This window comes from Mesoplodon densirostris, chromosome 17 (assembly GCF_025265405.1).
Source record: "Mesoplodon densirostris isolate mMesDen1 chromosome 17, mMesDen1 primary haplotype, whole genome shotgun sequence".
NCBI lineage: Eukaryota > Metazoa > Chordata > Mammalia > Artiodactyla > Ziphiidae > Mesoplodon > Mesoplodon densirostris.
In genome coordinates this window covers 27,519,771-27,530,186 of record NC_082677.1, presented here as the reverse complement: position 1 = coordinate 27,530,186, position 10,416 = coordinate 27,519,771, and the positions used below count along the sequence as shown (strand labels likewise).

General features: G+C 32.8%; 1 non-coding gene across 1 annotated transcript; it reads left to right on the top strand.

Moving 5' to 3' along the window:
• Window positions 1-10,022: 10,022 nt before the first annotated feature.
• LOC132477825 (U6 spliceosomal RNA) lies at window positions 10,023-10,128 on the top strand. The gene has a single exon (XR_009530330.1). It is a non-coding gene; the product is annotated as a U6 spliceosomal RNA (small nuclear RNA).
• The last annotated feature ends 288 nt before the right edge of the window (window positions 10,129-10,416 follow it).

The following is a 10,416-nucleotide window of genomic DNA, read 5'->3' as shown; positions in this document are numbered from 1 at the left end:
ATATTCCTGTAGATCAAGGGACCATCTGTATGTCTTCTATTGAACTGTACTGTCCAAACAACATCATATCAATACATTTGAGCATGCTTTGAGAAGAATTGTAAAGTGTGTGATTTCAAGATTTACTGAACAATTTATCTAATGTATACTTAATATTGTTCCAAGTTAGTGGAAGGAAAGGGTAGCCAGCTCAAGAATTAAGGTTGACACCAGGAATCTAGTCTCTACGTTCTTTTTAATGACTGTGTTTTGAGTAGAAGCATATTTTCCCCTCATTATGGTTTCCATGAGGAAGAATTTATCCTTAAACCCATTTCAGGCCAGTCTCGTCATCCTTTTTCTTATGTGGTTGATGCAGAGGTAAGTTAACTTTAATTAGCAAGTTTGGAAAAGGATAACTTATACTGCAAAGCCGAATTCTACCCTGCTCATTCTTATGTGCAGCATAAATTCTCAGTTTCCCTATGCTACAAATTATGCAAGGGACTATCTTACAACACTCTCCAGGGTGTCCAAAGTAATGTAGTATAGAAGTGATAAGAATAGGCATCTTGTCATGTTCTGGACTTTAAAGTGAGTGTTTTAAGCATTTTTAATTGAATTTGATACTTGCTATAGGTCTTTGGTGGATACATGAAAGTCCCTTTCTATTTATAACTTGCTAAGAGGTCATTTTAAATAATAAAATAATACTGAATTTTATCAAGTGATTTTCTGCATCTAAATAGATCATCATCTTTTTCTTCCATTTTTCAATATAAACTAGCATGTCAAACTACATTTATAAATTTTTTTTTTTTTACTTAATTTAAAACTTACATAACATGCTTGGAATAATCCCAAATTCATCATAATATTTGCATTGATAGCTTACATTATTTTAGTAATTTTTCAATTTATTATTGTGAGTAAGGTTAGTCTATTATTTTCTTTCTCATTTGTTTTGACTGTTTTTTAAATTATCTATTTCTTTAAAGGTATCTTAGTATTCTTGTCTAAATACATGATATTTTCCATTAGCATTTATTCTTACATATATAGATAATATATTAATATATATATATATATATATATATATATATATGCAATCTGTTTATTGTAAACTTTACTTACTGGTAAAGTTACTTATTGGTAAATGAATTGTTGTATCAATATGTGATCATTCTCTCTTTCTCTGGTTTTAACTTATTTCTTAAAGTGTATTGCTTCTCTTGCTATTACTACAACCTTTTGTTTTTGTTTGTATTTGCCTAACAAATTTTATAAATTTGTTTTGTGTGTGTGTGTGTAATTGTGTTTCACTTAGAAATATTTTTTTTAATATGGATTTTTTTTTTTTTTCGGTATGTGGGCCTCTCACTGTTGTGGCCTCTCCCGTTGCGGAACACAGGCTCCGGACACACAGGCTCAGCGGCCATGGCTCATGGGTCCAGCTGCTCTGTGGCATGTGGGATCTTCCCGGACCAGGGCACGAACGTGTGTCCCCTGCATCGGCAGGCAGATGCTCAATAAATATGCCACCATGGAAGCCCTGGATTGTTTTTTTTTAATTGAGTCTAAAAAGCTTTATCTCTGTTTGGAAAGGTTTACCATTTTCACCAAATGTGGCTGCTAATATATTTAGACTCATTTTATCTTTGCTTTATGATTTTTTGTTTATGGTCAGCATCATTCTTCTTTTTGAATATTTTTTCAGAAGTTCCTGTAGTAAAGTTTTAATTGTAGTACATTCTCTGTTTTTAACTTTAAAAAAATATATAATTTTTGTTCTCTTTTTAAAGCAGATTTTACCCTGCATATATTTTTTGGTTGATAATTATATTATAATAGTAATTTAAAATTTTATTTTATTTTATTTATTTTTTTTTTTTTATTTTTTTTTTTTTTTGTGGTATGCGGGCCTCTCACTGTTGTGGCCTCCCCCGTTGCGGAGCACAGGCTCCGGACGCGCAGGCTCCGGACGCGCAGGCTCAGCGGCCATGGCTCACGGGCCCAGCCGCTCCGCGGCATATGGGATCCTCCCAGACCGGGGCACGAACCCGTATCCCCTGCATCGGCAGGCGGACTCTCAACCACTTGCGCCACCAGGGAGGCCCTACAAATTTATATTTATTGAAATTTTATCTATAGAAAGTTTATGAAGTTTGGTTCTAAGTTGCATTCTTGCAGAAAGGATTCATGTTTTCCTTCTCTTAGATATTTGGGGAAATAACCAATCTGGACCACATTGTTTTCTCTTGTGGGGGTATGTGGCAAATATGGAGTAAAATGCCAACATCAGGTGAATGCATATGGTTAGAAATTTTCTGAGTTTTTTTCTTCCCTTTTTTTTTTTTTTTTTTGCTCTATCCGTAGCCAAACTTGAGACAGTCAAGTAACCACCCCCCATAACCCTAAGGGATGTTTTATTCTTTTTCCTTCATCTAGAGAGCTTCAGATCAGATTTTCTATCCTGCTTGTTACTCAAACTTCACATTGTCACTTTGATCCATTTAAACCTGGAATCTAAGATAGCAGACATCTCCAGAGACCGGTGAGGACACTAGACCTTCAATGATTGCTTTGTTTCTGGATTCTTGCTTTATTTTTGTCCCTCATGCCCAATAATTTTCTTTAATTTCTCCCCAAGTCAATTGCACATTTAGGTTTTATTTTATCTTTTCATCAAAAATTGTATGTATTCCATAATAGGAAGTTTTGCTTGGACAATAATCTGACAAGTTATTGGAAAGGATCTAGTTAATAATATTCTATTTTCAAATAGATGAATACATTTTTCTTCTGGAAACCTTATGTGTGGGGTCTCACTAGATCAGTGTTTGTGTAGAACTTGTGGCCTTTAAAAAATCTGCATGAGTTATCATAATATTTAGTTTGAATGATATGGAATTGGCATTTTTGAATTCACAAAAAGTTGAATATCAGCATTTTGTATCATTTAATTTAAATACATATTTTTATATATACTAAATGCAATAACATTCAGTCAGTTGTATTGGACAGTATTAAAATAATAAATCTATTGTTTGTTCTGTTATGCATTGTAGTGTATTTTAAAAGTCAGACAGAGAGAGTTGAATATGCTGTGGTGTCATTTATGTGTGGGGTTTAAAAGAATGATCCAAATAAACTTATTTACAAGACAGAGGTAGACTCACAGAGGTAGAGAACAAACTTGTGGTTGCCGGATGGGGGTGGGGGGGAAGGAGGAGAGGGAGGAATAAATTAGGAGTGAATTTAACTGAATCACTTTGCTGTACACCTGAAAGTAACACAACATTTTAAATCAACTATACTTCATTTTTTTAAACTACATAAATTTATTAATGTGATCTAATTAGATTATAGATTTTTTTCAACATGTTCCTTTTTTACTACTGTCTCTCCTTTTAAACACTCTTACCCCAGGAGATGTATGTTGACTACTTAACAGGCATGCCCCCATTTTTCTCTGTGCTCATAGAATCACACATATATACACTCATACATGTGTATGCAGGTACACACATATGTAACATATTTTTGACTAAGTCACAGAAAGCATATATGATTTTCTACATTTTCTTATTTAATATCTCATAATTATCTATACAAGTCACAAATATAGTTTCACTTCTTTACTGTGGAGCCTAATTTTCCATAGTATTAAAGTAACATACTGTGTTCAATTATTATGTTAATCACGGGTATTTCTTTTTTTTTTTTTTTTTTTTGCGGTACGCAGGCCTCTCACTGTTGTGGCCTCTCCCGTTGCGGAGCACAGGCTCCGGACGCGCAGGCCCAGTGGCCATGGCTCACGGGCCCAGCCGCTCCACGGCATGTGGGATCTTCCCGGACCAGGGCACGAACCCGTGTCCCCTGCATCGGCAGGCGGACTCTCAACCCCTGCGCCACCAGGGAAGCCCGATCACGGGTATTTCTTAGTAAAATACTGTGTTTCAAACATAGTTTTGTTGAGGACAACCACCATTATATACTGGGATTAAGAGAATTAGAGGTACAATAATATAACACCAAATATAGTTCTCTAAGATATTTGTCAAAGTCTGAAGTTTTGAAAATAAAGTTCCCATTATTTATTGTCATTTCAAAATTTGGCTTGAGTATGTTTTCTACAGCTTCTGAGGCAAGAAGAACCACCCAATTCACATGGATTTATGATTTCTTGATATTGTTACTTAGAGGGTTTTCAAAAACAGTTCTAAAATTGTCTGAACAAATAATTTTTGTTCTTTCTTTTTCTTTTTTGTTTTTTTTGGTTAAATCAGACTATGTTTTTCAGGTTATAATTTTACGAGTTTGAAATGTGTCTTATCTCTGTGGTAATCTCCCTATTGACACAGTGTACAAAAATTAGAGATTTATTTATGATTTAAAAATATCTGTTAATAGCTTTATTGAACTACAATTAACATTGAAATAATTATGCATGCTTAAATTATATAATTAGATAAACTTTGATGTGTTTATGCACTTGTAAAAACATCAACATAATCAAAATTGTGAACATATTCTTCATCCCCAAAAGTTTTCTTACACTCTTACATAATCTCTCTATTCTGCCCTTTTGATCTACTCTCTCCTCTCTCCCCAAGGCAACCAATGTTCTGCTTTGGATCACTGTAGATTAGTATACATATACTGAATTCTTTAAGTAAATTCTAAGTTATGTATTTTATTTTTTTTGTCTAGCTTCTTCCACTCAACATAAGAGTTTTGAGGTTTATCTATGTTGTTGAATTCATCAATAGTTCATTCCTTTTTATAGGTGATTAGCTTTCCGTTGTATGGATATACCACAATGTTCTTAGCACTTACTTCCTGATGGACATTTGGGTTGTTTCCAGTTTAGCAATATTACAAATCAAACAGCTGTAAATAGTTGCATATGTGTCTTGATATGGATTTAAGTTCTCTTTTTTTTATTTTTTATTTATTTTTTATTTGGCCCGACTGTGCAGTATGTGGGATTTTAATTCCCTGACCAGGGGTCAAACCCACACCCCCTGCAGTGGAAGCATGGAGTCTTAACCACTGGACTGCAAGGGAAGTCCCTTTTTAAAAATTTATTTTTATTTATTTTTTGGTATAAGCTCTCCTTTGTCTTAGGTAAATACCTAAGAATGGAAAGACTGGGCCCTATGCTCATGCTATTTACCTTTTTAAGAAAGTATAAAGTTGATTGCTCAAGTGACTGTGCCATATTGCATTCCCACATGCAACTTAGAGAGCTCAAGTTGTACCATATCCTAATCAACACTTGGTATGGTCAACATTTTTATTTTAGCCATTCTAATAGGTATGCTTTATCACACTATGGGTTTCATTTGCATTTCTCTAATGACTCGTCATGTTGCATGTCTTTTTTAATATCTTCATTTGGAAAAAGAATATCATCTTTGGTAAAGTGTCTTCCAAACTTTGGCTCATTTTTTTATTAGGTTATTTTCTTTCTTAATGTTGTATTTTAGGAGCTCTTTATGCATTCTATATATAAATCCTTTATCAGATATATGATTTGCAAATAATTTTTCCCTGTTACGGTTTGTCTTTTCCTGTCTTAGCAGTATTTTTCTTACTTTCAATAACATCAAATTAATGGATTTGTGTATTTTATGGATTTTGCTTTTAGTATATGTATGAAATTTTTGCATTACCAAGGTCAATAAATATTCTTCTAAGTATTATTTAGAAGTTTTATAGCTTTGTGAAACACATTATGTTTAAAGTCCATTTTGAGTTAATTTTTGTATGTGGAAAAAGCATGGGTTCAAGTTCATTTTGTGCAATTGTTCCAACAAAATTTGTTGAAAAGATTTACAGATTCTCCACTGAATTGTCTTTGCATCTTTGTTTAAAATCAATTGAATATATGCAAGTGGGTCTTTATTGGCACTTTCTATTCTAGTTCAGTGATCTTTGACATAAATATCATTCAGGAGTGATTACTGAAGCTTTACAATAAGTCTTAATGTTAGGTGATATGTCTGTCAAGTTTGTTCTTCTTTTTTCAAACTTGTTATTATTACTCTAGGTTTTTGATTTATATATCAGTTTTAGAATCATCTTGTCAATATCTAAAAACAACCTCCTGAGATTTCGATAGAAATCACATGGAATTTATAGATCAATTTAGGGAGAATTGCCATCTTAGCTGTATTGAGCCTTCTAAGCCCCCAAAGAAGTAAAATTCTCCACTTATTCAGGTCTTCTTTAATGCCTTTCAGCACTAATTTGAGTGTACAAGTGTTGCATATCTTTAGTTGGATTTATTCCTAATATTCCAAACTTTTGATGGTATTGTATTTTAATTTCTTTATTTTTCATGTATAGAAATATAGTTGATATTTCTATAATAAACTGGCACCCTACAAAAATGCTGAACCTAACTTATTTGTTTTGAGTTATTTCTTCTTTTATTTATTTTTTAGATTCAGCAGATTTTTTCTGCATAGAAAATCATGCAAATTCTAAATGCCTTCGCTTCTCCGGTCTCTGGTCTCCACCTCCTCAACTCAGAAAGTTCACCAGTCTGTGCCCTTCTATTCCTTCCCTGTGTTGTTCCTGGAATATTTCTCTGCTTAGTAACATGGGAGAACAGAAAATTATCTTGTCTGTTTCACTTCTCTCAGAAAATACTGTCCTTTTTGCATAATATTTAAAGTCATCTTGAGAATTGTTGTTTCATATATTTTGCCCAGTTTCTTAGTTGTTTGAGGGAAGATAAATCTGTCCCCTGTTATTCCAGTCTGGCCAGAAGCAGAAATATGTAAAGTGTGTCTCAATCTATACAAGTATCCACCTCTTGTCCTCACATTTTTTTTATTAAGATATGATTCACATACCATAAAATCCACTGTTTCAAAGTGTACAGTTGAATGATTTTTAGAATATTGACTGAATTGTTCAATAACCACCACTATCTAATTCCATAACATTTTATCAACTCAAAAAAGAAACCCTACCAACCCCTAATCTACTTTCTGTCTTTATGGAGTTTTCTATACCAGCCATTTCATGTAGAAAAAAATTATGCACTATGTGGCCTTTGCGTCTGACTTCTTTCAATGAGCAGAATATTTCCAAGGCTTATCAATGCTATAGGAAAAATTGGTAACTTATTTTTATGGCTAAATAATGTTGTGTTATATGGATATACCACATTTTATTTATTCTTTAATCAATTGATGATTATTTGGGTGGTTTGGACTTTTTGGTTATTACAAGTAATGCTGCTGTTAACATTCATGTTCATATTTTTGTGTTGATATAAGTTTTTAGTTAGTTTGAATATATGTCTTAGAGGGTAACTGTTGAATCATATGTTTAATTTTGGATAAACTGACAAACTATTTTACAAAGTGACCTTGTTTTCACTCTGCACTGCAGCCTAAAATCTTCCTTCACTCAGTAAGCTGGAGCCAAGTTTTGTAGCAAACAATAACACAAGGTTTACATGGCTATATACAGATGGCACTCCACAGTATGTGTGGAAATAAGAGAAAAAAAGAAAACAGTGGCACTAAATAAACTTCAAATTTTTGTAAAAAATGGAAAATCTTTGCCATCACAAAGTAGAGCATACTCTGGCACCACACTGCTTTACCTTGGTACTAAGGTGGAAAAAAACAATGTGAACACTTAGCTGGTGAGTTTAGTTTGTAATAATATTCTTCTCTAGAGACAAATAACTAATAAAATGTCTTCTTTGTGAAGTACATGAAAGCTTTTCTGTGGTAAAATGTTTCAATTGGGCCTATAGTTAGGAGAGTAGATTTTAAGTGTCCTCACCAATAAATAAATATTAATTACCTGAGGTGACAAATATGTCAGTTAGCTGTATTATGGTAATAATATCATATGTATACATCAAAAGATCATGCTGTACATCATAAATATATGAATCTTCCACAACTTACAAACTTATGATGGGGTTACATCCCAATAAACCCATCATAAATTGAAAGTATCATATGTCAAAAATGCATTTAATACACCTAACCTACCAAACATCATAACTTAACCTAATTGACCTTAAACATGCTCAGAATACTTACATTAGCATACAGTTGGGAAAAATCATCTAATACAAAGCCTATTTTATAATAAATTGTTAAATATCTCATGTAATTTATTGAATTCTGCACTCAAAGTGAAAACAGGATGGTTGTATGTATACAGAATGGTTGTAAGTGTATTGGTTGTTCACCCTTGTGATCATCTGGCTGATTGGCAGGTGACACTGCTCAGGTGTGGCTCTGTGCCTACTACATTTCGTTACTCAGTATATTCAAAATTTGAAGTACACTTTGCACTGAATGCATGTTACTTTTGCACCATTGTAAATTTGAAAAATTTTGAGTTGGACCATTCTAAGTCAGGGACTGTCTGTATACAATTTTTATTTAACAAACATACCTCAATGAAACTGGATAAAAAGTGGGATGGGCCTAGAACCTTTTGTTGCAAGAAATTAAGGGCACTTTTAAAAATGCCTAGATTAAGCCTTTGAAAAGGAAAAGAAAATCTCATTGGCTTAATTGTGATTAAAAAAACAGTGCTTATACTATTTTGTTGAAACAAGTTGAGTAATTAAAAGAATCATACACAATTGACATTGACAGTGAAACTCCTTCAAATAGAAAAAGTGCTAAGAAGTGGTGGTAAAACATATATAATTTTCCCAAAATTTCATCAATAATGCTATACGTTGATCAGTACAGATTTGTGAGTCTAATGTTGAAGTTAATCGAATTATAAACCATGGGTTAGCTTTTCGATTTACTCCAACATAATATCTGGAAGAACATATGTGTTTGTAGAATGTTAAATTATTTGAATATTCAGAAGGAAAATATTTGTTCTTGAAGAGGGAGAGGGATACATGTTATATTGTTGAAATAGAATGTGAAACTCAGTGGATTCAAGGTAATTTCAGGGAATTCCCCTGGTTTGCAAAGAAATGGAAAATGCAGAAAAAATTTCAGAATTAAAAGGAATGAGCTAACACAAGAATAGAGTAAGAGTTTATTGAACCAGAATTAAGATCTCAGTAAATGTAGAAACTGCTTGTCTATTCCTTTAATAAGAAGTCCCCCTTTATGGTAATAGCATTGTAATGGGAAAACCCATGTGCAATGGAAAAATGCATTCATTCTAGGGGCACTCATTTGGTTTGGATAGCCTGACATTCAGGAACGGTTCAAGAAGGGATAGTTCATGACATAAACAAAAAAATGCCTTTAGGAAAATATATTGAATTATTATATAAAAGAATTTAACACCACCAGTACACTAAAAGGAATTTGGGAGTATGTTGTATATATCGGTTAGAATATTTGTAAGTATAAATCATTTGATTGTGTGTTCACATTACAATCACTTGTTTGTACTTCATTATCTCCATCTTTTGCTTTGGAAAAATTAGGAGCCTATGTCAACAACATAGAGTATTTTGCATTGGAAATCTTCTCCAAATCTAACTACTGTGGCATGAATTCCTTGAATGCAGACACCAATTTTGTACAATTGCTTATGGTATGCATAATTTTGCACAAGGCAATGTACTAAGTATATTATTTTACACATAGGAAGTGTAAAATAATAATTTCTGAAGGATAAACAAATAGATAAATTTTCAGGATATTTAAATTTTACATGCAGAAAACTGAATTTCAAACTAACTCAAGTAATATTAATATACGTTATCACATTTTATAATCAGAACAATTAATTAAAATAATGTAGTGTAGCTTAAATCAAAAATATATCTTCTTCCAAGTTACCATATCAATTTGAGCATAGAGCTAGCCAATGTCATATTTGAAGCACTTTAAAAATCAAATGTTCTTTTTGTTTTTTCCCCAAAATACAATATACAGAATTTTACATTGAAGGGGGGGGAAAGGCTGACACATGGGGGAAAGAAATGATTGGTTTTCCCCACCCAATGTCTGTCTGGATGGGCAGAGAGATGCGTGACATTCCTGGACAGGGGATGACATCTAAAATGATGTGTCAGAGTACTTGCTTCGGCAGCACATATACTGAATTTAGACCAATACAGAGAAGATTAGCATGGTCCCTGCACAGGATGACAAGCAAATTCGTGAAGCATTCCATATTTTTAAAGCAGTTCGAAAAGAGAAGATTATAGCAATAAAGTCTACCTCAAGAAACAAGAAAAATCTCAAATAAATAATCTAACTTTACATTAAATGAACTAGAGAAAGAAGACAAAACCCAAAGTTAGTAGAAGGAAAGAAATAATAAAGATCAGAGCAGAAATAAATGAAACAGAAACAAAGAAAACATAGCAAAGATCAATAAAACTAAAAGTTGCTTCTTTGAGAAGATAAACAAAATTGAGAAACCTTTACCCACACTCATCAAAAAAAAAAAAAGAGATGACTCAAA